We start from the raw sequence: 27,473 nt of genomic DNA, 5'->3' as shown, positions 1-27,473 counted from the left end.
AATTTATGGATTTTTCAAGCTTTCAATTTGAAATTTTTCGAGCTTTCCAATTTCTAAAATTTAGGAGTTCTGAATCTCTGTAGAACTGCACTTTGATATTTGTAGTTTTCCAGATCTTTTGATATCCGAAACCCTTAAAATCAATATTTCAGATTCAATATTTTAAATATTGTATTTCAAATATTTGAAATATTGAATCTGAACGAAGTCCAGGTAATTAAACGAATAATTCGTAATAACCTACTCGAAACAATTTTGTCCATCAACTCAAAGGCAGTACATTCAATCTACCCCGATCACGAAATAACGCCGTCTGAATTTCTGAAATTTGCCACGCTTGCAACCGTGTTGAACATTCGAAGGGTTTCGCAGCAAGACGTTCAACGAAACGGAGCCAAACCATTCTCACCGTAGTTCGTCACACTCTTTTCTTCGTTTTTCATTTGCGACCCAGACGACGACGTATTTATGGATTCTCTTAACAATAGCAAGAACGAGAATACAGTTGGCAGCAAGAGCGAACGCGTTCCTTTTCATTCGAAATCTTTCTTCTTCTCGAAAGTTGAGCGAGGCATGCACTCGTGAAAATGCACAGGTATTTCTTCGTGCAACGTTCTAGTTCCTTTTTATTTTTCTTCGCAAAGCACCGGGATTACTTCTCCTAAGACGACTATTAAAAATCTCTCTCGCGTAACAAGTAGTGTAACTAGATTCAATTATGCAAAAATTATTCGCTTCTAATTTTTATCGGACATTAAAAGAAAATTTATAGAAATCTGATAAATATCGGTGATATACTGCAAGATTTAATTAAATTTTATTATTTGTGTTGATGTTTGTGCACATTTGTTTTTAATATTTTTTTTATCTTCATAATTTTGGTGTACTGTTATAAAAGTATTTTCTGTATAATACTAATTAAATATTTATTAATATCTAATATTCAATCATTTTTATAGTACATGTATGGACCCATAGGAAATCACCATTGGCCAATTTAAATGTCTAAAAAATTTGAACAAATTATTACTTCAAATTTCCCTTTGAAAAAATTAATTGTATACATCAAAACTGAAGTGTGTTCAAAGAGCTCTAAAATTAGCACTGGATCACAATGTCACAACAGACCATGGCGACATAGAAACAAAAAACACTTGTTGCTTTCGAAAATGAATATCAACAATGAGCAACCTGTGCAGCAAAGAATGTTGCAAGAAACAGAAAGGTTTCAAACAGCTATTTGCATCCCAGAGCAAACAACGAGTGCCACTTGTTACAATGTTACAATCATACAGCACTGAGTCATCAGATGTAGCTAGAAAGTTGACTTCAGAAATTTCCGTAATAATAATAATGTCCATATCCTTGCTGACACATATTTCTGAATTCATAACAGTATTTTAATGCACCGACAAGCGTGATAAGCGTGAAAACACTTGACGTTTACCTACGGCGCGATGAATTAAGAGTAACAGCACCCACGCGTGACGCGTATGCATATGGAAAAGAACAGGTTCCCATTTGACGCGTGTTATTTCCATTCCAACGAATTTCCATTTCTACTAACCGTAACGAGGTTTTTACAGAGGCGCGTGTCACCCGGCGACACGCTCGAATCGTTAAACATTCACACGGAAGTCGTTCGTTATAAAACTAAAGCCACCCGAGCGTTTCGACCCCTTACGTTACCGAGAATCGTGCTGTTTTCAGCTTACAATTTAACTTGCACCCCCTGAACGTAAGTGCACGAGCGTCATATCTGATCCAAATGTATCGACAACTTTCGCCGACATCGAGTCGTGTTTTGTTCGCCCTTTAGCCGCAGACGTCATCAATGCGACTTTTGTCTCTGGCTTTCACCGGGTTTTTACGAATGTACAATAGAAAGGGGTATCGTGTCGATCGGACAAAGCGTGTACCTTTCGATACACGCTTCGAGCGATCACTTGACGCGATAAATTCTATGGTTTCTCTATGGAAATTAGGGGTCTGAGTTGCTGAGATTTGATTTTTTAGATTTAATGATATGGGAGGTTAGGTATTTGGTTATTTTTGGGGCTGGGAGTTCAGAAATGTGGACATTTGGGATTTGGGAAAATGAGGAATGAATGAGATTTTGTTGACGATTTTTTAGATTTAATGATAGGGGAGGTTAGATATTTGGTTATTTTTGGGGCTGGGAGTTCAGAAATGTGGACATTTGGGATTTGGGAAAATGAGGAATGAATGAATGGTATTAGTGGATCTAGAGATTCAGATATGTGGATGTTTAGGTGTTTAGCTATCTGGCTATTGCAGTATCCAGCTGTCTGAGTATTTAGCTCAGCTAACTAGCTATTTAGCTAACTAGCTATTTTGCTGTCTGTGTATCTAGTTATCTAGGTATCTGTCTGTCTAGATATGTAGCTGTCTAAGTACACATCTGTCTAAATATGCAAGTACCTGGGTAGCTATGTATCTGGATATCTAGGTAATTAGGTATTTAGCTATGAGGGTATTCAGCTACCCGAATATTTAGCTATCTGGGTATCTACTTAACTAGGTGTTACTAGCCAAGGTGTACTTATCAAGGTGTCCAGCTGTCTAGATATATATCTATCTAACAACAAGTATATATTTATGTAAATATTTAAGTAGGTGTCCAGAGACTAAGTGCTCTAGAAATATATTCCACTATGAAGGTCTATATTCACCTCAAATCACAAACAATATCTACAACTCTCAAAGGAATCTATTTAATTTCATTCCTATTTTGCATCTAATTAGACCATCCACCTCTTAGTTCAGTATAAAGCTCATCGAAGCACATCTTATTCAATTATTCCAAACGACCCATCCCGAAAATGTAGCGGACATTAAACGCTAAGCTCCCAACCCGTAAAATATATGGTAAAAGCAGGATGCATTAAAACAGATCGCCCGAACGCGATATTTTGAATCTATGAAGTGGTTAGGAATCCATAAGCAGCCGTTCATGGAACGGTTTCTCTCCGCTCGTCGGGTTCGCACTTTAGAAGAGTGGCGAGGAAAACGTATGGCACGCTAGGGAAACATTCACTTTGATAGTAGATTTCAGCCACCATACCCGTGGTCTTGCTACCCCGGAGCCAACAGGACTCTCTCTCTCGTTTCCTCTTTCCTGCCACCTCGTCTTACAATAACAACCGGCTAACAACGTTTGCGCTTTATCATACCTTTGAACTCGATCGCGGGATATCGCGTTACGAGCGCGGTAGAGTGCCTCTCGCGAGAACTTTGTCGTCGTTGAAGAACTTCAAACTGTCGTAACATAAAATTCCTCGTAGCTCAATCGATTGGATGAAAAAAAAAGGAGAGGAAGAAAATGGAGGCGTAAGCTCGGTCGACGATATAACAGGAACGCGCTTGTAACCGAAAGCTATGGACGGTTCCTCGTCCGGACATGTTCCCGGAAATTTATTCGAGATCACGTTGGCTCGGTATGATTAAATAAAGATATCACGTGCGAGCTGCTCGTTAAAAGCCTTTAGGAGACCATAAGTTTATCACACCTTCGGGATAGTTTCGGCGATAAAGGACGGATACCTTGCATTATGTACACGTAGCCAACGGAACTGGGCCACCGGGCCATTCGTTAGCTTAATGTTTTATCCGCGGCTGACGCCACGCTGAATGAGAATGTCAGGTTTAAGCCGGCCCGTTTGAAATTCACGGCAGGCGATCGGGGAAGAAAAAAAGTGCATCGCCGCTCCGGTCTGGCTACGTTTTCGAAAAGTTCGTTTGTACCGGCCACAAATTCTCGATCCGGACACCGCTTGTTTAACGATTCGCCCACGGTAGCTTCGATTTTCAAGAATTAACCGGGCTCAAGCTTTTTCCCGGTGGCGTTTCAACAGCGACCGCTAATCCGAAAGTTAACTGGAACAATTAACAAACGAATTTCCACGCTGCCGGTTATTCGAGCACACAATTTCCGGGATGTAGAAGTATACTTGTTCGGTCGTGACTTTTCGAACCGCGATCAAAAGATACGACTTCGCTCGAGCTGAAATTCCAATTCGCGGATATTAATTCGCGGATGGGGTATCGGCAGTTTATCCTTTTAGACCTGGTTTCACGATTGAAAGAACTGTTTGGACTAGTAGATTAATGGTTCGGGATTATAGAGATTTCAACGACGTCAATTCCTGATTCTATGAATATTGTAAGATTTAAATATTTTTTTTATTTGATGCGAAATAGATATAATTGTATTTTTATACAATTATATAATTATGTAATGGTACTTGCACCTGCGTATTCAGTTTAACATTTGTTTTATAATATTATGATGTACTGGTGACGCACTCGTGACGCACTACTGACGCGCTCCTAAAACATTCATGACGCACTCATGACTCACTCATGATGCATTCCTGACACACTCTTGACGCACTCCTAACACACTCAAGACACACTCGTGATGTACTCCTGACGCATTCGTGACGCACTCTTAATGCACTCATGACACACTCATGATGTACTCCTGACGCACTCGTGACGCACTCCTGATGCACTCATGACGCACTCCTGATGCATTCATGACACACTTATATCGCACTCGTGACGCATATTATAGTACTATCATGATAACCTTATATTTTTTCTTATATTTTTACTACAGTTGAATATTGAGTTAATTTCTAATTATTGCATTAGTTGTCTTAAAATTGCAGCAGCAATTAGCTGGCTGTGCATGGCACACCTGCTTAAAAAAGTGTAGGTTAAGGAGTTAATAAAATAAAATTTGTACTAGCGTTAAGAATAGTATTTTTATTATAACATATCATCATTGTTATGTCTTATGATAAGACAGAACAAAAAATATGTTAATTTATCTACGTCCACATTTTTCAAGATACATCACCATTTTTGTATAATAATTATTAAAATAGAATTTATTATAAGATTTTGTAATAAATTTTGTGTGGAAGAATTTAATTTTACAATTATATTCATGAGGCTAATAATATCTTCATTCGTAATTGCTAATAATGGTCGTATTTTTATTGGGAACGTTAGTAATTTTGATAAACGTATGCAAACGAATAAAATGTCTGACCACGATAGCTGTTATTGAAATAAATAGTCCCGTTTCCGCCGAGACAAGATAAAGAAAAAGAGTCTAAAGATAGTCGTGAACGGAACAACGAAATTACGAAAAACATTCGTAACAGTTCATGCTAGAAGCTTGATGAAGATAAATTCAAGGGAGCTGTCCCGTACACAGCCTCGAATTCCGTTTGCTCGTTTAGGCGTGCCATTGGCGGTGCGCCTCCCTAAGATTAACGATGGAAACCGCGAAGGAAAACGGGAACGTTTGTTCGATCGTAAGTTACGCTCGCGACACGCTATATCCCGCTTGGAATCCTTCGATCTTCCGTTTTGCGCAACTCACGCTACCCTCGAATTAGGATGATAATGAGCTCTTGGCGACCAACTACGAAACTATGGTATCGCGTGAGCTTTTCCACTGAATGGAAAATGGAACTTCCGTTCAAATCAGCCATGCATTTCTTGGATGCGTCTGTTCGTGCTGAAGGGCAATGGTAATATCAAGGTATTGTGCGATCAACGTAATCGCAGTCATTTGCGATCATCTGCTCAGATTTTCGTAGCGTTTCTAGTAACGGTTGCATTGTATTCTTCACGAAATTTTATGAAACTCGGACTTTCAAGTTTTTAAGTTTTACAGTGGTTTCATATTTTTCTTAATATTTTTGCAGATTAAATTATAAGGTACGTGAATTTGAAGTTTTGATATACTGTTGTTTCAAAGTTATCAAGTTTCCAACTTACTGGGTTAATAAATTTTAAATATAATTTAAGAAGAATGCATAAGAAATTTTACTATTTTTTTTTTAGTGTTATGACACACAATAAAGAAACAGTTATAAAATGGAAGAAAATACTGATACAAACTTTATTATTTAATTTATGTAATGTTCTATTCAACCTTGTTTTTCTTGAGTCAAATCTGCCTTGCCACGTTGGCAGCCATCTTTAGAATTTCTAAGTTTATGTAGAAGTATCAATAACTTTTCATATAACATACACTTTCCATACTTAATTACTAAATTTTCAAGATACACACCGAAAAGGAAATATCAACAGAAAATTATTTATTCATCGCAAACACTTATTCAAAGTTATTTGAGAAAACTCTGCATTGCCACGTTGGCAGCCATCTTGAGAACGTTCGAGGCAATATTAAACGATACACAGAATAACTATGCTCTTGATACGTTTCGAAAATAAAAAGAAACAAAGGAACTCGCACAAAGTTGCCAAAAGGAAGAGTAACGGCAATTAGAGATAATTAGTACGCGAAAGAAGAGCGGAAACGTTTGCGCGATCGATCCATTTCGTAGCGTGTATTTTCGCACAGTGGTTTCGAAATTACGTTAATTGCATCACGGAATAATTAATCCGCTTTCGATTATCTGGGCGCATTGCATCGACGAGTATCCTCGAACGTGGTAGTCGCTAAACACGTGCCATCGCAGTTTATTTACCTTTGGCTGGGTAGAATAGCGCGCAATTATGCCTTAACGGATGTTTAATGTACCACCGCGATGCGGATTTTGCGCAAGCGGAACGTGCTCGTCTGCCCGCTTATCGTGTTATTAAATCTGTAACTTACGCGACAAAAAATGGAGGAAAGAACAGTGTTACTTAAATTGCAGACTGTACAAGAGCAGTGTTTCGAGGAATGTAAAGCAGACCGCAGTTTTAACTGATAACTTTTATACTCGTGATACGTGCGAATTTTATTCTCGTTGCAGTTACTGCTCTTACATTTCACTTCATCAATTTGGATTTAAGCTTCATGTTGATATACTTTATTATTTTTAATGTACTCTTTAAGCGTTGTTGGTACTTTCAGTCCTCAAATTCTGGATTTTATAGAATTTGACGTCAATTATTGTTAAAATTAAACAATCATTCGACAACAATTTTATCAATCATTGTTAAAATTAAAAACTAGCCATTTTTGCAAGACTAACAAAATACTGATGGTTTTAACAAGCTATAACTATAAATTTATACATATTTACACTGTCATCAAATTGAGATAGATTTCAATTCGTCATCGACTGTTTGCTGAAACTGACAAACAACCATTATCGAAAAAATCATTCAATATCCGGAAAAAGTTTGTACTTTTTCATGAAACTTTTATATCGTCAAATAATGTCGCAATTCATATGCTGCAATATCGGTTGTTTGCTGTCAACAGCCAGCAGCCATTTTGTTTCTCGAATATCACCAAAATCTTCATACACTTGTTTTCATTTAAACTCTTCCTCCAATAATAGTTTAAACAAAAGTTATATAAGTTTACGAACATCTTGCGAAATTAGTTCTGTGGAAGAATACATTCATCATTCTTGCTAATTAGAGCATGCATTGCGTGTATGCGATTAATATGCAACAGCTAATTAATAGTTGGCACGAAATTGCTTTAATACCTTCCGAGGGTATTAAGATTCCAAAGACCAATATGTAGCTTCTCGAAATGTTCTGTATACCGGCATAGAATAGTTTGCAGGAAGAGGTACTAGCAAATCGATGACCAAAATGGCCACCCACTTCTGTCCATAATACTTCAATCGCACGATCAGGTCCTCCAATTCCGAACCGTAGTCGAACACCACTACCTGGCAACTATTTCGAATTAATTGCGATGGTATCTTAGTTTTCAAACATTTACTGACTCATGGTGTGGATTCGTGTATTGGCGGATTTTGGGGTTTGGTAAACAGAAATTTTAGAATTGGGGAATTGGGGAATTGGTGGATTTGGGAATTGGGGAATTGGGCAATTGGTGGATTTGGGAATTGGGGATTTGGAGAATTTGGGAATTAGGGAATTAGGGATTTGGTGGATTTGGAAATTGGGGAATTGGTGGATTGGGGAATTGGGGAATTGGGGAATTGGTGGATTGGTGGATTGGTGGATTGGGGAATTGGTGGATTTGGGAATTAGGGAATTGGGGAATTGGGGAATTGGGGAATTGGGAAATTGGGAAATTGGGAAATTGGGAAATCGGGGAGTTGGTGGATTTGGGAATTGAGGAATTGGGGAATTGGGAAATTCGGAAATTGGGGAATTGGTGGATTTGGGAATTGGGAAATTGGGGAATTGGGAAATTGGGAAATTGGGAAATTGGGAAATCGGGGAGTTGGTGGATTTGGGAATTGAGGAATTGGGGAATTGGGAAATTCGGAAATTGGGGAATTGGTGGATTTGGGAATTGGGAAATTGGGGAATTGGGGAATTGGAAAATTGGGAAATTGGGGAATTGAGGAATTGGTGGATTTGGGAAATTGGGGAATTGGGAAATTGGGAAATTTTGAAATTTGAGAATTCTCAAATTTCAGTTTTTGTGTCTTTGAAAATTTGTGAATTTGAGAGTCTGTGAATTTGAAAATCTAGAACCTTGAGAATTTGAGAATTTCAATTAAAATATAAGTAGCACGCGTGAATCTGGCCGTCCCGAACAAGAGTAGTTGAAACTCGCAACAATGTTAGCGATGAAAGTTAGTTCGGTAAAGTTAAGTGAAACCATGCTATTAATCAGGCCGAGAGATACTTGGGTACGGGCTCGTCGATCAAACGGCAATTACCGATCGATCGAGGGCGCCTCGGAGTTTGTCGGTTGATTAGAAGGGCACGAAGTTCCGCGGAAAATCGATCGTTTCGCTCGTGAACAAAATCGAAGAAGGAAGACGAAACCGTTATGGGTCGCGGTAATTAATTCGAGTCCAACTATCTTGCAAACTATCTTAGCTCTCTCTCTGCTTCCAGCAGGATGCACGCGTTCGCAGTTGCAGCAATCTGTCTGCCGTTACTTCCGTTCTAAGTATGCCCGCTAAAGTTACTCGGAGATTAGGCGTCGCGACGTATCCGCGTCGCTTAACGCCGCTTTCACAGTTTAAACCAGTGTTTAGACCGAATGTCGGATGAATTATCAAACAAGAAGACTCTTCATTCTTCAGCAAAGTGTCCTTAATGTATGCGAGAAGAGATTGGGGGAAAGTTCCTCAAGTATTTTCCGTTATAATTAAAGCAACGGCTTAAGAAAATAAACGTTGCTTGAATAAGGGACCAAACAATGGCTAACTTTTAGCGGAATAAGATCGTTGTTACAGGCTATGGGGCAATTAGGTGCTGTAATGAAACGTCCAAGCAGCTTCTGTTACTCCACGTTTCTTGGAAATATTGAAAAATTTCATTCGCTGCTTTTCGTTTTTATGGACTTGGTATGAAGTTGGATTACGGAGGTAGTGAGGAAAGATTTGAAGTCGTAAATTGTAAACAGGTATTCACTGAGGTATTTAATGAAGTATTGATGCTTTGGAAATTATGTGTCTGTAGTAATTTATATATAAGATCAATATTGTTGTAACAAATACAAAATCAAATATTATTATAACACATATTAAATCATGGTTGAAAAATGAATTATTGAAAGGATGTGGGTGTTGACTGAATTCGTTGTTGACTAATTTTCAATCTACTATTTCATAATTAAAAAAGAATAATAGTGTTCCCATAGAAAGTAAACATATCCACAGCTGATAAATATAAAATCATATATTATTATAATAAATATAAAAGCACGATAAGAAAATGAATTATTACAGGCATTAGGGAGTTGAATGAATTCGTTGCTGTCCAATTTTCAATCTACTATTTCATAATTAAAAAAGAATAATAATGTTCCCATAGAAAATAAACCTATCCATAGCTGATAAGTATAAAATCAGGTATTATTATAATAAATATAAAATCACGATGGGAAAATGAATTATTAGAAGCATTAGGGTGTTGACTGTAATCGTCATTGACTAATTTTCAATCTATAATTTTATAATTTAAAAAAGAATAATATTGTTCCTACAGAAAATAAACATATCCACAGCCAATAAATATAAAATCAGATATCATTGTAATAAATATAAATTCACGATAGGAAAATGAATTATTGAACGCATGAGGGTGTTGAAATCGTCGTTGACTAATTTCCAATCTACTATTTTATAAATCAAGAAAATTTGGCAAGTAGTAGTTTCAAAAGTAATAGTATGAAAAATAAAAGTGTCCGCAGCTAACAAAATCAGATATAATCATAAAATCTAAAAATAAATTATTAAACGTTATTTAGGAATTTGCCTGAAACTACCTATGTTAAAAATAAAATTTTCTATTAAAACAGAAAAATAATCCAACAAGAAATAAATGAATCCTCAAACTCCATTATGACCTCCGTTCCGATCCAGTCACGTGATGGACGAATAAATTCGTATCCGCCATTTGCACGAAAGTTGTAGTCACGGCACGTAAGAGAATCATTCTTTGAAGGACAGGTAATTAAAAAATCTTGCGGTAATGCATCGCTGTCGGGTAATTATAAGGGTAATAGTGTTCCAGCTTATAAAGTCGGTTGAAGAGGGGAAAGTGAACCTTCCACTTTTTCCTCCCTTCATCCCGACGGCATTCATTCGCTTTTCCGGCGAAACCTGCCTCTCGGGACTATGTAGGTAGAGCGTGCCGTAAAAAGTTCTTCGTTTCCTTCATTGCTGCGAGCTAGCGATCTTGTGCCCGGTGAAATCCCGTTCGAAATTACTGTGTTAAAAGTTCAAAGGGTCGGTTGTTCGACATTGGACCCCCGGTAGCCCCTCGTTTCAACTACTCCGCGCTGCCCTCGTTTCGGAACTTACCACCGTGCGTATATAGATACCTCAATTTCGTTTTAACACGGTCTTGTTCTTTGTATGCGAAGAACTCGTGGCGGGTTTTTGCGAAATCGGGAGGTAATGGAAGGGCTCTGATTTTGAACTTTAGATAAACGGATGAGTGTACGTTCGCTTGTTGGACTCCTTGAGGAAGATGGAAATTTAGACTGCATTGCTTTCTGGATGAGATACAGATTTATTTTGAAGTTAATAAGATTTGCTTTGAAAATTTTGAAGCTTCCGAAATTTGAGAATTTAGGGTTTTGTAAAATTGAAGATTAAGTTAGGAATTCTAAATTTGTATACTTGGGAATTTGTAGATGTCCACAAACTTGTTCCTTGGAAATTTGAGTTGAGTTTCAAATTTTTCTAAAAAAATTCCATCACACATATTTTATTGTATTAACCTAATACAGTGTCTATTAACCTAAAATATAATTACACGATTGACCTAACCTAACCATAAATATCATTTTATTCTTGAAAAATTTTCCGAAAACACATAAGACTTGCAATATGGGTTTTGGCGTGCATCCCAGCATACCAAGACGACGAGTATGAAATATCGATCGTCGATCGTTAATTTACGTCCCTAATTTCAAAATGGCGCAAAACTACCAAGGATGATGTAATTTTCGACGAGATCGTAGATCACAACCAGGTCGATGCAATTTGCGTTTCGTGGCACCGCATCCATCTTCGAAAGTGTTTGTGAATCCCGTAGAGTGGCAAGATAGTGCACTTGACCCAAAGGCGAACATTAGTCGTCTTCGTGTGTCACCTACATAGATGTTCAATCTACTGGTATCTGAAATTGATTTCCAGTGTCTGTTAACACATTGTTCTGCAGTGACATGTAATAGCTACTTCATCGACTATTATTTCGTAATCGAAAGTGAAACAATTGTAATAAAATAAAACAAGCAAGATTTTGATATACACAATTAAGTTCTATTGTATAGAATTGTATAGAATAGAATATCCCTGTATATTAATGGTGTTACAAGAATATTATAAATGAAGATATTAAAAAGCATAGATTATAGGTAAAGACAGAACAATGACATAAAATTCATTAATGTCTCGCTCAAAAAAGTAATAAAATAATAAAAATCAAGGACGACTACACGCCGCCATCTTCTCACCAAGAAAGCGCGCCAAATTTGAAAGTTCCCAATCACACCCGAGTGTACAAAGTGTTATGAACGAAACAAGCATCGAATATTAAACACAGTCTCCGCGATGAAACGAAAAAGGGGATCGCAACAAAAACAGATGAGATATCTTTCGGACTGTAACGGAAGGAGATGAGAATTTTTCAAGCACAGCATTCGAAATCTTCCTTCGATCCTGCCACGGATCTCCTTCCACTTTGTAATGGAAGCGTAAATAGAAGTTCTAAATCCTTAAGCAGAATATCTTCGGGGATGAACTGACCTGATTCGTTTCACGTTTGTAGCAGCCGTGAGGGAGGTCCGTGGGATTAGGGGAATATGCGCGGGAAAGAGAAGGAGGGTGGAAGAGGGACTAGGAGGAACCGATCGGAAGGAAAAATGGAGGAAGGATAAGATGGGAATAGAGAGATATCGATGTATCGAGTGCGGTGTACGGCACGTCGCTCAGAATTCAGACCGCGTGACTGGAGCATTCTACTGTCCGTGGAAGCAGCCGACATATCGGACACCTGAGTCACTCTCAATTTAAAGGATTTATGAGTTCCCATCACTTAAATGTCGCGGATACGATGGATGCTATCGTGCGTTGACGATCGGAGATCCTATCGTAAAGCGCAATAGGAGCGGCATTTTTGCCAACAAGCATCTTTAAACTACTATAAGGGTGGAATACGAAGTGCAAGCGTTTTAGGTTAATGAAGTGCACTGGCCTAGCTAGTTCAACTGGTTTTAGCTCTTTTTATTTATTACTGGTATTAGGCAACGTACATTATGTCAGTAGATTTATATTCTTTGCAACACTGAGAGCAGGCTGACCCAGGTTTAAGGCACCCTACCTTGAACAGTCACTGTAGCTCTAACATCACACAGCATTAATGATACTACATATGTAAATATATATGTATACATGTACATATACGTGTACAATTTGGGAATTTGGGAAATTAGAGATTTTGAGGATTTGAAAATTTGAAAATTTAGGAGGGTAGAAATTTGAGAATTTGAAAATTTAGGAGGGTGGAAACTTGAGAATTTGAGAATTTAGGAGGGTGGAAATTTGAGAATTTGAAAATTTAGGAGGGTGGAAATTTGAGAATTTGAAAATTTAGGAGGGTGGAAATTTGATAATTTGAAAATTTAGGAGGGTGGAAACTTGAGAATTTGAGAATTTAGGAGGGTGGAAATTTGAGAATTTAAAAATTTAGGAGGGTGGAAACTTGAGAATTTGAAAATTTAGGAGGGTGGAAATTTGAAAATTTGAAAATTTAGGAGTGTGGAAACTTCAGAATTTGAGAATTTAGGAGGGTGGGAATTTGAGAGTTTGGAAATTTAATAAGGTGGAAATTTGAGAATTTGAAAATTTAGGAGGGTGGAAATTTGAGAATTTGAGAATTTAGGAGGGTGGAAATTTGAGAGTTTGAAAATTTAATAAGGTGGAAATTTGAGAATTTGAAAATTTAGGAGGGTGGAAACTTGAGAATTTGAGAATTTAGAAGGGTGGAAATTTGAAAATTTGAAAATTTAGGAGTGTGGAAACTTCAGAATTTGAGAATTTAGGAGGGTGGGAATTTGAGAGTTTGAAAATTTAATAAGGTGGAAATTTGAGAATTTGAAAATTTAGGAGGGTGGAAACTTGAGAATTTGAGAATTTAGAAGGGTGGAAATTTGAAAATTTGAAAATTTAGGAGGGTGGAAACTTGAGAATTTGAGAATTTAGGAGGGTGGGAATTTGAGAGTTTGAAAATTTAATAAGGTGGAAATTTGAGAATTTGAAAATTCAGTAAGGTGGAAATTTGAGAATTTGAAAATTTAGGAATTGAAAATTTGAGAATTTATCAAGTTAGGAACCAGGGCATTCAGAAACTTGACAATCACTAAATTTTGAGATTTGTGGAACCTAACCTAACCTAATAAGTACATACATATGCTCTAATAAGTGTATACTAAAACCTTATTGCAAAACACCCAATAGATATCAATAATTTTCACTCGACAATCCTTCACCAATTCCCCAAATCGTAAGTCTCGAAAAATATCCTCCACCATTTTCTTTTCCTACGACCCTTCACAAAATGGAGCATCTCCGTCTCGATCGCGAGAAACGCACAAATAGCTAGAGAGAACTATGCAACCCATTCGACTCGAATTCCGGCGAATCTGCAATTCCAAGTCGACTAATTGGGAGGCACAGATACCTTCAGAGAAGGCTGGTCGACTGATGATACGTCGGTTAGTTAGTTAGTTAACGCCAGGCCGGTAACTATATATCCGTCACGTCAACTTACGTAAACATAGCCAAGGGAACATAACTTCTCCAGCATGCCAGCGGTACGTGTAAAGCAACTTTAAGGCCAATTTAGGGATCAGCAATCAATCTGCAGCCGGACGTGCATGAATGTTAACCGCGTCGCGCTTCGGAAACGGTTCCTGAGATTTCTATGGGACCCTGCTGTACGTTCCACATATGCCGTAATACAGCCACTGTTGTAACTGCAAAAATCTTGTAGTGGAATTTCTAGGTGCAGTAAGGATTTTAGGGGGTACTTTGGGTAGTTGAAAATTCGAGATGAATATTTTGGAGGTTAGGTGAGCTGGGAGAAGCGAGGGTTGGGGATTTGGAAGGTGATAAATTTTGGGATAGGGGTTTGAGAATTTGGGGGTTTGAGTATTTGGAGATTTGAAAATTTGGGGATTTGAGAATTTGGAGATGTGAGAATTTGGGGATTTGAAAATTTGGGGTTTTGAGTATTTGAGGACTTAAAAATTTAGGGATTTGAGAAATTGGGGATTTGAGAATTTGGGGATTTGAAAATTTGGGGATTTGAAAATTTGGGGTTTTGAGTATTTGAGGACTTAAGAATTTAGGGATTTGAGAATTTGGGGATTTGAGAATTTGGGGTTTTGAGTATTTGAGGACTTAAGAATTTAGGGATTTGAGAATTTCATGACTTGAGAATTTAGAGATGTGAGAATTTGGAGATTTGAAAATTAGGGAATTTAAGCATTTGGGGATTTGAGGGAATTTGAGAATTTGGGGACTTGAGAGTTTGAGAATTTGATAATTTAAAAACCTGACAACTCAAAAATTAGTACATTTAATATTTCAACCAAAAAAATGAATAGAATTTGCAAGCATAATTTACAAATATCAAAATTTATAACCTTGAGAACTTACACCATAAAATACCCACGACGTACAAAATGCTTAAGAGTAGAAAATATTTGTCGAATATGGAGATTGATTAGAATGCAATTTAACGGTACAGCTGTGCAGTTAGTGGTTCTCCACCTTGTCAAGGGTAAAATCGTTTACTCGCGAAGGGAAAGGCATGCTCAGAGTGTCACAGGTTCCAAGCAAGATTTGAATTTATGCGAAATGCCGTTTCAAGATCTCAATCGTATTGGCAATGAACCGGGAACTCGGTTCCGATTCACTTCCGTCTGCGAACTTAACGCACTTTGCGACCACAGATCCATGAACCTTCACACGTACCAGGCGATCGTGCGAGCTCTTTTATCGTATCGTGGATACCTATTGTCGAGCCGGGAAAGAGAAATTGTAATTCAAGCAGGCAATACGCTTCGTGAACTGAATAATCACCTGAACGACGACATAAAGGAAGATTTAGAATTTTGCGCAGAAAAAGAGATGCTGGGGTTGCGTTGCGGATGGGGTTCTTTAAGGTACAGGCTTGCGATACAAGGGTTGCGAGATGTCTATAAATATTGTAGCAAATATACGGTGCTCAAGATTTCAAGATTTTTATGTTTTGCTGTTTTCATGTTTTTAAGTTTTAAATTTTTAAATTTTTTAAGTTTGCAATTTTTGGTTAGGTTAGATTATTAGGATACAGTTATTAGGGCATATATTATGTATGTATTTACTTATTAGGTTAAGTTTGGTTAGGTTAGGTTAGATCATTAAGATGCACTTATTAGGGCATATGTTACATATGTATATATTTATTAGGTTAGGTTAAGTTAGGTTATGCTAAATCATTATGATGCTCTTGTTAGGCATATATTATATATGGACATACTTATTAGGATATGTTAGGTTAGGTTGGATCATTAGGATGCACTTATTGGGGCATATGTTACATATGTAGATATGTAACATATTAACATGTCATATATATGTGTACATATGTAGATATGTAACATATTAACATTGTTACACATATGTGTACATATGTAGACATGTAACATATTAACATGTTATACATATGTGTACATATGTAGACATGTAACATATTAACATGTTACACATATGTGTACATATGTAGACATGTAACATATTAACATGTTACACATATATGTACATATACATATGTAACATATTAACATGTTACACATATATGTACATATACATATGTAACATATTATACTTACATATACACATACATACATTATATACATATTATAATAATATAAATTATAAACATATTACACGTCAATATAAAAGCAAGCATCAATATAAACATGAGGAAAATCCGTATAAATCAATGTAACACAGCAAAGTAAATATTCCGAGATAAGTTATAATTAAGTTTTGAGAGCGACTGCACGATGGATTCTGTACCCATGCAAATGACTGTTTGATGACTTTCGAAACAGCTAACTGCGTGTCATCACGGGACAAACAGGGTTGTACGGGGAAAACTGGAGATCCTGGACAGATACGCACCGAAGAGGGAAACAGTTCGGGTGCCGGAGAGGAAGTTGTAAACGGAAGAGGAGCGGAAGTTGTCCCGTACTCGAGTTGGACGAACTTCAAGACAGCTCTCACAGTTTGAATGCTGCGTGCTACGAACTTCGTCGTGATCTGTATTGTAAACGATGACGGAGAAAATATTGGGAGGAGAAATTCGAACACGGAAGTGCTCTGTGCACAGAGAAGTTTTATCCCCGTGGAACAGTAGGGAACATCGAATCAGGCGTGTTTGTGGAATCGGGGTGAGAAGGGCTCAAAGTAATATCGTTGGGACTCTTAAAATCTTATTGAGAAGTTTAGTTGACAATTTGAACCTTGCAATTGTAGGATGTCGAGATAAAAGGATTTTAGAAGGTTAAAATCTCGAAATTTTAGGAGGTTCAGTTTGGGGATTTGGGATATTAGATTCTTAGGATGTCAAGATTTTTTATTTTCGCAGGTTTATTTTAGGGCTTAGGCATGTTAGAACTTTAGAATTTTGAAGCTTCGATTTTTTGGGGATCAGGACTTTGGGACTCTGTTGAGATATTTAATTTTGAGAGTGCATATTTAATAATAAAAATTACCGTCCGCTGCACTGTCAGAACGCAGTAACTGAAGATCGCAAGAAATTCAAGGCCACCTCAAACGAGGGGTTAAAAAGCTCCACCGTACCGAAAGAAGGGTCCGAACACAGGTCGAACCGTCTAAAGAAACAAACGTTGGTCAGAAGTCTGCGGAGACGAGGGTACAACGATACCGAAAGAAGAGGAACAAGAAGAGCATTGGAAACCACCGTAGGATCTTCGTAGCGATTTGTTCGCGGAAGGTTTGATTTATAAGTCTAGCAGAGTTGTCAAGGGGAGTGAGTCCGGACCTGTTCACCCTTCGTTTTCCAAGGAATAGAGGAAGCGACGAGGACTGACGATGGACGAGAAAAAGAAGAAACGAAAAGAAAACAGCACGGAGGTTAGGTTAGGGAGCGATCCATGGTGGCTTCACTTACGGATGATGCATTGCCCCGCGGTCGACTCCAGGCACAGAAGGATGGAACTGTGGTAATGGATTCGGAATTGTTGAAAATACGACCCTCGTGTGACAAAATAAAATTTTAATCTAGGTACTTTTGCATAGAGACTCTCATTGTCGTCGGTTTTATTCTCATACTGATATAATGCTGTTGATCAAACAGGTTGTTTGAAGTATTTAACGTTTCCATGCAAAATAAATACAGCTATAAATGTAACAAAATGAGTGCAGTAATAAATGTAACAGGATATATATAATTATAAACGAAACAAAATATGTACAGTAATAAATGCAACAAAATGAGTATAGTTAAAAAAGTAACAAATCAAGCTTGATAACAAATGTGCAGTGATATGTGTAACAGCACATGTGAACACAGACATAGATGTAACAAAATGAGTATAGTCATATATGTAACAAAATAAATACAGTAATAAATGTAGCAGAATAAATACACTTATAAAAGTAACAAAATGAATACAATAATAAATATGTAATAGTAAGTGCAACAATACATATAAGTATAATCATGTATGTAACTAAATGAGCATGATTATGCATATAACAAATGCTGTCATAAATGTACCAAAGAAAGTCAGTCACAAAACTAAAAAAATTCCTATGTTAATCAGATGTGACGCTCCGTTTGATGTTGACGACCATACAGGTTGTTCGAAGTATTTAATATTTCAATAAGTACAGTTACAAATGTAACAAAATAAGTACAATGATACACATGTATTGATAAGTAGAACAGTACATATAAGTATAGTCATGTGTATAACAAAATGAGTATAATTATGCATATAACAAATGCAGTAGTAAATGTAACAAAAGGACAGTCACAAAACTGAAAAAATAAGTGTAATAATAAATACATAGTAATAGATATAATATCCTATAACCCCATATCTCGAGAACCCTGAATCGATGGATCCCTATAGGAACACCTAATATGCCTAAGTGTATGCCTATATCCCTTGTCAGTTTCCTAAATACCAAGATCCCCATATCATCGCAAAATAAAATCCTATATTAAAATACCTAAAACGAAATATATTGGTTCCGCGCTTTAATTTGAAAGTTTAGGGGGAACCGTTAAAGAGAATGATTCAGGGCGTTCGATAGCAAAGAGAAATATTAGTCGTAAACCACCGATTCGATTTGGGGAATAGCTGCGAAGCAGGAATTTCATTTTGTCTGTCGAAACGTTATAGATTAGGTGTCATCTTCGCGGCACGAAATGCAATAAATGATCGCGTACAACTTGGCCATTCTATTCACGGTCAAAATCGATGCTTTATTAATCCAACTACGCTCTCGAGAGTTCGGCACTTTCATTTCGGCTAATCGATATATCGACTACCTACCACGCTGCGAATGAACGGTAATGAACGAAATGAAAATACCTTGCTTTCTTTTTCGTCTCTCCATGATAAAGATCCATTCTCCCCTGTTCGATGGCCGGAAATTACGTATAAATTTTGTCTTACAAGAAAAACGTTTATTTTATCTTCTTTTATATGAACGCCTCATATAAATTACCTCGGTAATTACCACAAATTTAATTAAATAATTACAAAATAAAAGTAGATATAGGAGGAGGTCTTCAATAGAATCATCCGTGAAACAAAGATATCGAAACCTTATCAAAGTAAAATAAACGTAAGTTCATTAATCTACATTTACCAAATTAATATTCAGTCCATTAACTAAGTATCAGTCAATTAAAACGGTACACGTAAAATTAATCTCTTTTATATACAATAGAAAGATATAATCGATACACTGTAATCTCCACCAGAATCATGTGATGCAGTCGAAGTAAATTTACCTTCATTTTAAAAACATTTCTCTCTTTTTTTTCCAAAGTATCATGTCGGTAATTTCGCGCAGTTGTTTTAGGTGTCCCGTTAATTTGCAGTAGTGCGTTCAGCCGCATGCTGCATTCAACGAGCTGCATTGCCGATCTCGAAACTGAAGTGCTCGTGTGTGGTACAACCAATTATGGTTTACCAATAAGGGTTCGGTCTAGTTATCTCTTTATGTGCTGTTCTATACGGTCCTATGCACCGTAGAGTCTGGTAAAATCAAACGGATCGGTTATAGAGTAGAACGTATCTTCATTTCGAGGACTATTAGCAACATGTTTCGTTTCTTGTAAGAATGAAGATGGATTTGTGAGATAGCGCTTTGACACGGTTGCATGATCTGTGCAAATTACAAAGTTTTGTGTATCTGAATTTTTAGGTTTCTAAATTGTTGGATTGGTGGATTGATGGATTGATAGATTGATAGATTGATGGATTGATGGATTCATGGATTCATGGATTGATAGATTGATAGATTGATGGATTGCTAGATTGCTAGATTGCTAGATTGCTAGATTGCTAGATTGATAGATTGCTAGATTGCTAGATTGCTAGATTGCTAGATTGCTAGATTAATAGATTGATAGACTGATAGACTGATAGATCGATAGATCGATAGATCGATAGATCGATAGATCGATAGATCGATAGATCGATAGATTGATGAATTGATGGATTGATGGATTGATGGATTGATGGATTGATGGATTGATGGATTGATGGATTGATGGATTGATGGATTGATGGATTGATGGATTGATGGATTGATGGATTGATGGATTGATGGATTCATAGATTGATAGATTGATAAATTGATGGCTTGATAGATTGCTAGATTGCTAGATTGCTAGATTGCTAGATTGCTAGATTGCTAGATTGCTAGATTGCTAGATTGCTAGATTGATAGATTGCTAGATTGCTAGATTGCTAGATTGATAGATTGATAGACTGATAGACTGATAGATCGATAGATTGATAGATTGATAGATTGATAGATTGATAGATTGATAGATTTCTAAATCTCCCAATTTTTACAAGTAGTACTTCCTAAATTCTGAGATACTCAAATTCTCAAACTTTCTGGTCCACAATTTTCTGAATTCCAGAATTTCTAAATTAATTCTCGAAATCTCTAAATTTCTTCTGATCCTCAAATTCCCACAGTAAAAAAATTCACGATTCCAAAAATTCGGCTCACCGACCAAAAACACCAGAAAACCTTGTTTACCTGTCGATTATTTCACCGCCTAAAGCATCCTGATTGATCGGGATTAAATTCGTCACACGATAAAGCAGATATAGCGGTCACTATAAAGTAAATTTGACAGTTGTCGCGGAGTGATACTGATAGCATAGAGGGTTTTCGACGCGGTCCGCGCTGACACGTTATACCTCGGATAAACGATTCGAAACACGCCACATGCAAAAACCGTGCAGCAAATCTAAACAATTCACCTGGACAGGGATCCATTTAGGATTGTGGACACAATAGTATGTAGAAAACAAAACCTGCCGAACACTGTTATCTTTTACCTCGATAAAGTCTTTTTGAAAATCTAACTGGGTATTGGTTACACGTTGTATCCATTATCGATACACCGTGTTCTGTTATCAGTTGTTAAATACCGGCTTTAATACATTATACTATTTCACGTATAATCTAATTTCACATATGTCTACTTTTTACTATTTTATTATAAATTATTTTATAAGAGTGATTTGTTGCAAAAAGGGTGTTTCAAATTTTTAGTCTTTTTCTTTTAAAATTTTATAAACGCACTTGATGTAACTACTTGACGACATGAATACATAATTATGGCACATATGGCAACATAATTATTTTTTTATATACTGTAATTTTATTATTCATATACTAATATAATTGATATACTGTAATTTTGTATTTTTGTTATTGTTATACGATTTTGTCTTCAACAAAATCCTGACTAAGTTCGTGAATAGCAGACAACGTAAAGAAACCGTGACACATAGATGACAATGATCGCAACCGGTCCGCGATCCCCGATCCGTGGAAAATGGCGGAAAGGTTCGAGCGGAATTTCAAAGCGGACATTCCCGAACTATACTTCCGCCGGATCCGCAGTGGAGTTTGCATACCGGTGAATATGATATTTGCAAATAGCGCTATCGATCTTGCACGAATCGCGAACGCATCGACAACACGTCGCAGGCTACCCCTTTGATCAATCGGCGGGCCGATCGACTGCAGCACGTGTGTCAGTGACGCGGATGCCTTTGCCGCATTAATGAACGCAAACGCGCGTGACAAGTAATGTAATTAATTAGAGGCCGCGCAATCCTCAGTTTCAATATGCCAGCCGCGTGATATTCGCGATGTTATTGCGTTTGTAGCCGGTCGACCGAGCCCGTCGATTTCCGCTCACAAAGACTTCCGTCAGGTTTCCGTCGCGTTGTAACGAGACGTCGACTCCACGCTTGTAAGGAAACATGTGACCTCTGCGTTGCTTAACCTAATTTCGAGCTTAGTTCTCGTTAACACCAGAAGACCCGAAGGGATCTTGGATTTCTTATTTTAACACGTTAGTGGACTGGAAAAATGATGACCCCGTTATTACATGTACACACACATGCACACACATATGCACACACATATGCACACACATATGCACACACATATGCACATACATATGCACACACATATGCACACACATATGCACACACACACATGCATACACATATGCACACACACACATGCACACACATATGCACATACATATGCACATACTTATGTACACACACACATGCACACACACATGCACACACGTTTGCGCACACGTATGCACATATACATGCACACACATATGCACATACATATGCACATACCTATGCACATATGCATGTACACGTACATACAGAGAGAGACAATACAACATTGAAGATTATGCTTAACAAGTATAGATTATACAATATATACAGGTGGTTGAATGGTTACCATAATTACATTACAACAATAATAAATAATATATGTATTGTAACAACACTAATTTATCCCTCAAAGAATTAACTGTCAAGTATCATCCCAAATAATATTGACAAAAACGGTCGAACAGAAATTGCCTCACCTCCTGTTATACAGAGATGAACTGTTTCCCTGTGAGTGTATCAAAAAACCTCCCCATATATGGCCCCATATGAAACTCTCCTCCACCAAAACCTATCGCCTAAGGTTATACATCACAGATTCGTCGACAATCGTTTGACCCAATTAAAACGATCCCAGTTTAAAAGTTGAACGTTTCGAAAAAGTCTATCTTCGAGGGTGAAAAGTTAGGTAATTAAGATGCAACGTCGCGACGCGCGGGATTAACGAACGTTAAAGTGGGCTAAATCGATGCGAACGACATCGCGTTAAAACGGCCATCTCGATGGAACGTCGATTAATTGCCCGTAGATTTTTGAGGCTCGCGTTGATCGCGATCAGCGGCGAGCATCGAGAAAAAGCCTGCACACGCTCGAAGTCGCGGCGAGTGGCTCGTACGTGAAATCCAATATCCAATCTGCGTTTCTCCTAACAATGCTGTCGAACGAGCTGCTGGGAGCTGTGCAAAATTGCGCGCAACTGGACGAGCGCCAACTTGGAAATAAAAATCGCCAATTCCGTTCGTTAACGTTATCGACATCTCTGTGTTTCGCCGCGTCCTGCGATGCCCGGGTCGATAAAAATCAGACCAGCGTTTTTTTGATCGGTTCCACCACTTCGAAAAAGCGAACCACGAGGGAAAAAAAGGGTGCCCGCGGATTCCGCGCGATCATCCGCGCGGTTTTGCGGGAAAAGCAACTCGTACCTACCGTGTATCTACAGATACCGCTTCCGCTCCGGATGGAGCTTCATAGGATTGCGTACGGGAAACGGACAGGGTTGGCAAATTTTCTAAATTGAAAACTTCCGTGAAAGGGTGGAAATTGGGATGGAGGGTGGAAAGGGTGGAAAGGTGTAATTTCGGATTTTTATGAGAAGGAGGTTTGCAATTAAAAATTAGGGAATTTCACATTTTGGAGATATCAAGATTTGGTAATTTGGAAGTTTGAGAATTTGGAAATTTGAGAAATTAGTAATTTGTGTATTTGGAAAATTTGAAGATTTGGGAATTTGAGAATTTGGAACTTTGAGAGTTTGGAAATTTGAGAAATTAGTAATTTGAGTATTTGGACAATTTGAAGATTTGGGAATTTGAGAATTTGGAACTTTGAGAGTTTGGAAATTTGAGAAATTAGCAATTTGAGTATTTGGAAAATTTGAAGATTTGGGAATTTGAGAACTTGGAACTTTGAGAGTTTGGAAAGTTGAGAAATTACTAATTTGAGTATTTGGAAAATTTGAAGATTTGGGAATTTGAGAACTTGGAACTTTGAGAGTTTGGAAATTTGAGAAATTAGTAATTTGTGTATTTGGAAAATTTGAAGATTTGGGAATTTGAGAACTTGGAACTTAGAGAGTTTGGAAATTTGAGAAATTAGTAATTTGTGTATTTGGAAAATTTGAAGATTTGGGAATTTGAGAATTTGGAAATTTGAGAAATTAGTAATTTGAGTATTTGGAAAATTGAAAATCTACAAATTTGAAAATTAGGGAATTCGAGAATTCGAAAGTTTGGCACGAGAATTTAAAAATACAAAAATTTATTAATTTCAGGAATCAAAAAATGTAGAAGCAACAATTTCCAAAAATTGAAAAGTCATAAATTTACACATTTCTCCCAAAATCGAAAAAAAAGTGAAAAATTCTCTGCGTAATACCTCTCCAAAAGACTCGTACATTGCACTGAATATTCATCACCGAATCGTTAAAATTCCATCACAATAAACCAACACAGCGATCGGACCGATTCTAAATTCTAATTCAGAGAATCTATATCGACGATGTTAAACATCGAACACAGGGTAGTCATAGAACGAATAATACCGAAACTTCAATACATCGACGTGTTTGTACATTTAGATTTAGTTGTAAGATCCTTGTAAAGTGAAACTGTGCTTCCACGATTTTAGGGTCATCGGTGTAGGATATGACATTTCCATGGTCGTTGCTATCTGTTGCCGTGCCTGAGGGATGTCTGCACTAGCTCTGCTACACCAAAGTTCCATGGAATTCGAAGCAAATAGCTCTGGGTGGGTCTAAGTTTTGAAACTCAACTTCCGACTCGTCTCCACTGTCATTGAAATGAAATAAGTGCTCTTGGAAAATTGTTCTGAGATAAAATCGATAAACATTTGACACAAGTATCGAGAAGCTAGAAATCGTTGTCTAAGATCATTTAGCATGGACTGTTTTTTAACTGACATCAAGTAGTTATATCACACGTGTGGTCTAATATGTTTATTGATTTAGACAACTATAAAGAACGTAAAAATCATTGTACTTCATTTTGATAAATATGGACTGTTTTCTAACTGACATGAAGCAGTTATGTCACACATCTAATACGTTGTCTAAAATGGTACCATATATATTCTATTTTTAAAGGAAAATTTAAGTTCGACAAAGTAGGTGTAAATGAATAAGTGCATTTTTTTCTTCAAACTTCAAGTTTCTGCATTTGTGTCTTATAAAAAAGACAGATAGTTTTGAGGTTTCTTAAAAACCATATTATAACCTTACAAGCGTTTAAATAAATACAGAGGTCCAATTTTTGATAACTTTCTGAAAACCTTGATATCTCGCAGACATCTCCCTTAATTTCCATAAATCACTTAAGTGTCCTTAATTCCTACTTAAGTATCCATATTTGGTCCTGATTAGAAATCCCCAACTTGTGCTTTGTATACAAAAATGTGCACGAACTGAACATTTTAACCCACATGTGTGGTTACACATGTGTGCACGAATACTTGTGTAGGTATCACAGGAACTGGAAGAGATCTTTTTTAATCTGATTGGTCCAATTGTTCCTGAATAAAATATACAAAGTTTGGAACGTGAATTTTAATTTGATGAACCCCGTACAAATTTCTTTCAGTGTCAAAGCTCCTCTTGTATCTTATAAATAGCCCCAATGCAACATAGTATTCGACAAGCTTCTGAATGAACATACAAAATGACAGTATCGGATCTCATTAACGAATCCCGCTAATAAGTACATTCTGACTAGACATTCTATTATTGATTCGTAATTGGACAACCAAATCCCGGCGCTAAAATCACACGCAGCCTCGTTCCGCGAGGAATTCGCAACACGCGATCTAGGAAACCATCGGCGCGGATTAAATCTCGTGATCCAGCTTGATCTCCGGCAAATTTCGAGCGCCACCTCGACCGGACGAATTACGATTGCGATTAGAGTTAGGATGAGGGTTTCGCCTGATAGATTCGGGACAAGTCGACTGGAAGAATTCTCTGTCGAAATTGTTTCCTGCTCGAATCTAACATCCGAAGACACTTGTTCGTCTTCTTCGAGAGGGGATCGATTTCGATTCGGGTACATCAGCTTTCGATTCGCGCGAATTTATTTCCCTAACTGAGCAAGTTGTCTGATGTTCTCCGAACGATTTTTTCCTGGCCGATTCGTTTTATTAAGTTAACCTTCAATTTTCTGGGTAGTCACGCTAATTGTTGCTACACCGTTAAGACAAGTAGTGAGAGTTAAATTATTAAGGACATTTCCTTGATTATAATTAACATTGAACACAATATTCAATTGCAGTGAAAATACGAGTCTTGTCACATGTGAGGTGCGTCACGAGTGCGTCACAATTGTTACACCGTTAAGACAAGTAGTGAGAGTTAAAATATTAAGGACATTTCCTTGATTATAATTAACATGGAACACAATATTCAATTGCAGTGAAAATACGAGTTTTGTCACATGTGAGGTGCGTCATAAGTGCGTCACAATTGTTACACCGTTAAGACAAGTAGTGAGAGTTAAAATATTAAGGACATTTCCTTGATTATAATTAACATGGAACACAATATTCAATTGCAATGAAAATACGAGTCTCGTCACATGTGAGGTGCGTCACGAGTGCGTCACAATAGCTGCACCGCGAAACACACACGAATGAAATATACACAGATGTATTTTTTATTACACTACAGTTCCTATATTACCAAGTCTCAATAATTGCGTGACTGATCCTTTACATCAGTCTTTCACATGAACTCACAGATCTATCGTAAATCTGTTTTACAGTTCCCCATGCATAAAAATCGGCACACGTAAAATTCGATGATGCGAAAGAGTTCCTTACGACATTCGGTTATACAACTTTGTTACAAAACGTTTATAGCCGACTTCTATAAGACCTCTTGCTTTTATCCGTCGAATAAATTTTCGTACTTCCCCGAGAACTTAAGTTTGTTGCGATGTACACAAACATCTGTACAGTTTGTACAAGTTTATAGCGATGCTTTTTATCGCATAGTTTGATTATCCCGCATTTGGAAACTGAAGAACGAAATGCCGGATCGACGTTATATTAGAATACTTTCGTATTCTGAATTTAATTGCAAAACTCGACGGAGTTTTCTACAAAAAAGTGCTTCGTTGATGTTCGTAGACTGTCTAATTTCATTCGAATTATTCGTGTTGAATTATAATACGGTGACTGCACGAAATATTTAATCGTCAGAAATTTAAAAGTCTGGTTATTATCCACTGGCAAGAATACAGTAATTCTTTTCACAGAAACCGTGGACGTCCATTAACTCGTGGTCCATGCCATTAAACAAGTCATCGAAAGATTTTAATTGCTTTTCACGCGACAATCTCGCTCGTTTTTACTGAAATTATCGATCTATCTGTTTGTTCCAGTTTATACTGAACGATTTTCGGAAATTGTTTCCTAATGAAATCGTGCGAAAATTAATTGTTTCGGACAATGTTGCTTTTTCGATGTCACATACCGCTCGAATCTGGAATTTTTTTATTTTTTAGGGCTTTGGAATTTTTAGGCTTTTTGGGAC

General features: G+C 37.2%; 1 protein-coding gene and 1 long non-coding RNA gene across 2 annotated transcripts in view; one reads left to right on the top strand and one right to left on the bottom strand.

Annotated features, from left to right (window-relative positions):
- LOC100877900 (uncharacterized) overlaps positions 1 to 27,473 on the top strand; it is a 487,744-nt gene that overhangs the window by 56,722 nt on the left and 403,549 nt on the right. The window lies entirely within an intron of this gene.
- The window catches only part of LOC143265542 (uncharacterized), an 89,275-nt gene that overhangs the window by 17,851 nt on the left and 43,951 nt on the right, over positions 1 to 27,473 (bottom strand). The gene's annotated exons all lie outside the window — the stretch shown is intronic.

This window comes from Megachile rotundata, chromosome 12, assembly GCF_050947335.1.
Source record: "Megachile rotundata isolate GNS110a chromosome 12, iyMegRotu1, whole genome shotgun sequence".
In the NCBI taxonomy this organism is placed as follows: domain Eukaryota; kingdom Metazoa; phylum Arthropoda; class Insecta; order Hymenoptera; family Megachilidae; genus Megachile; species Megachile rotundata.
Note: the sequence above shows the minus strand (reverse complement) of the source record. Positions and strands in the feature narration are given on the sequence as shown.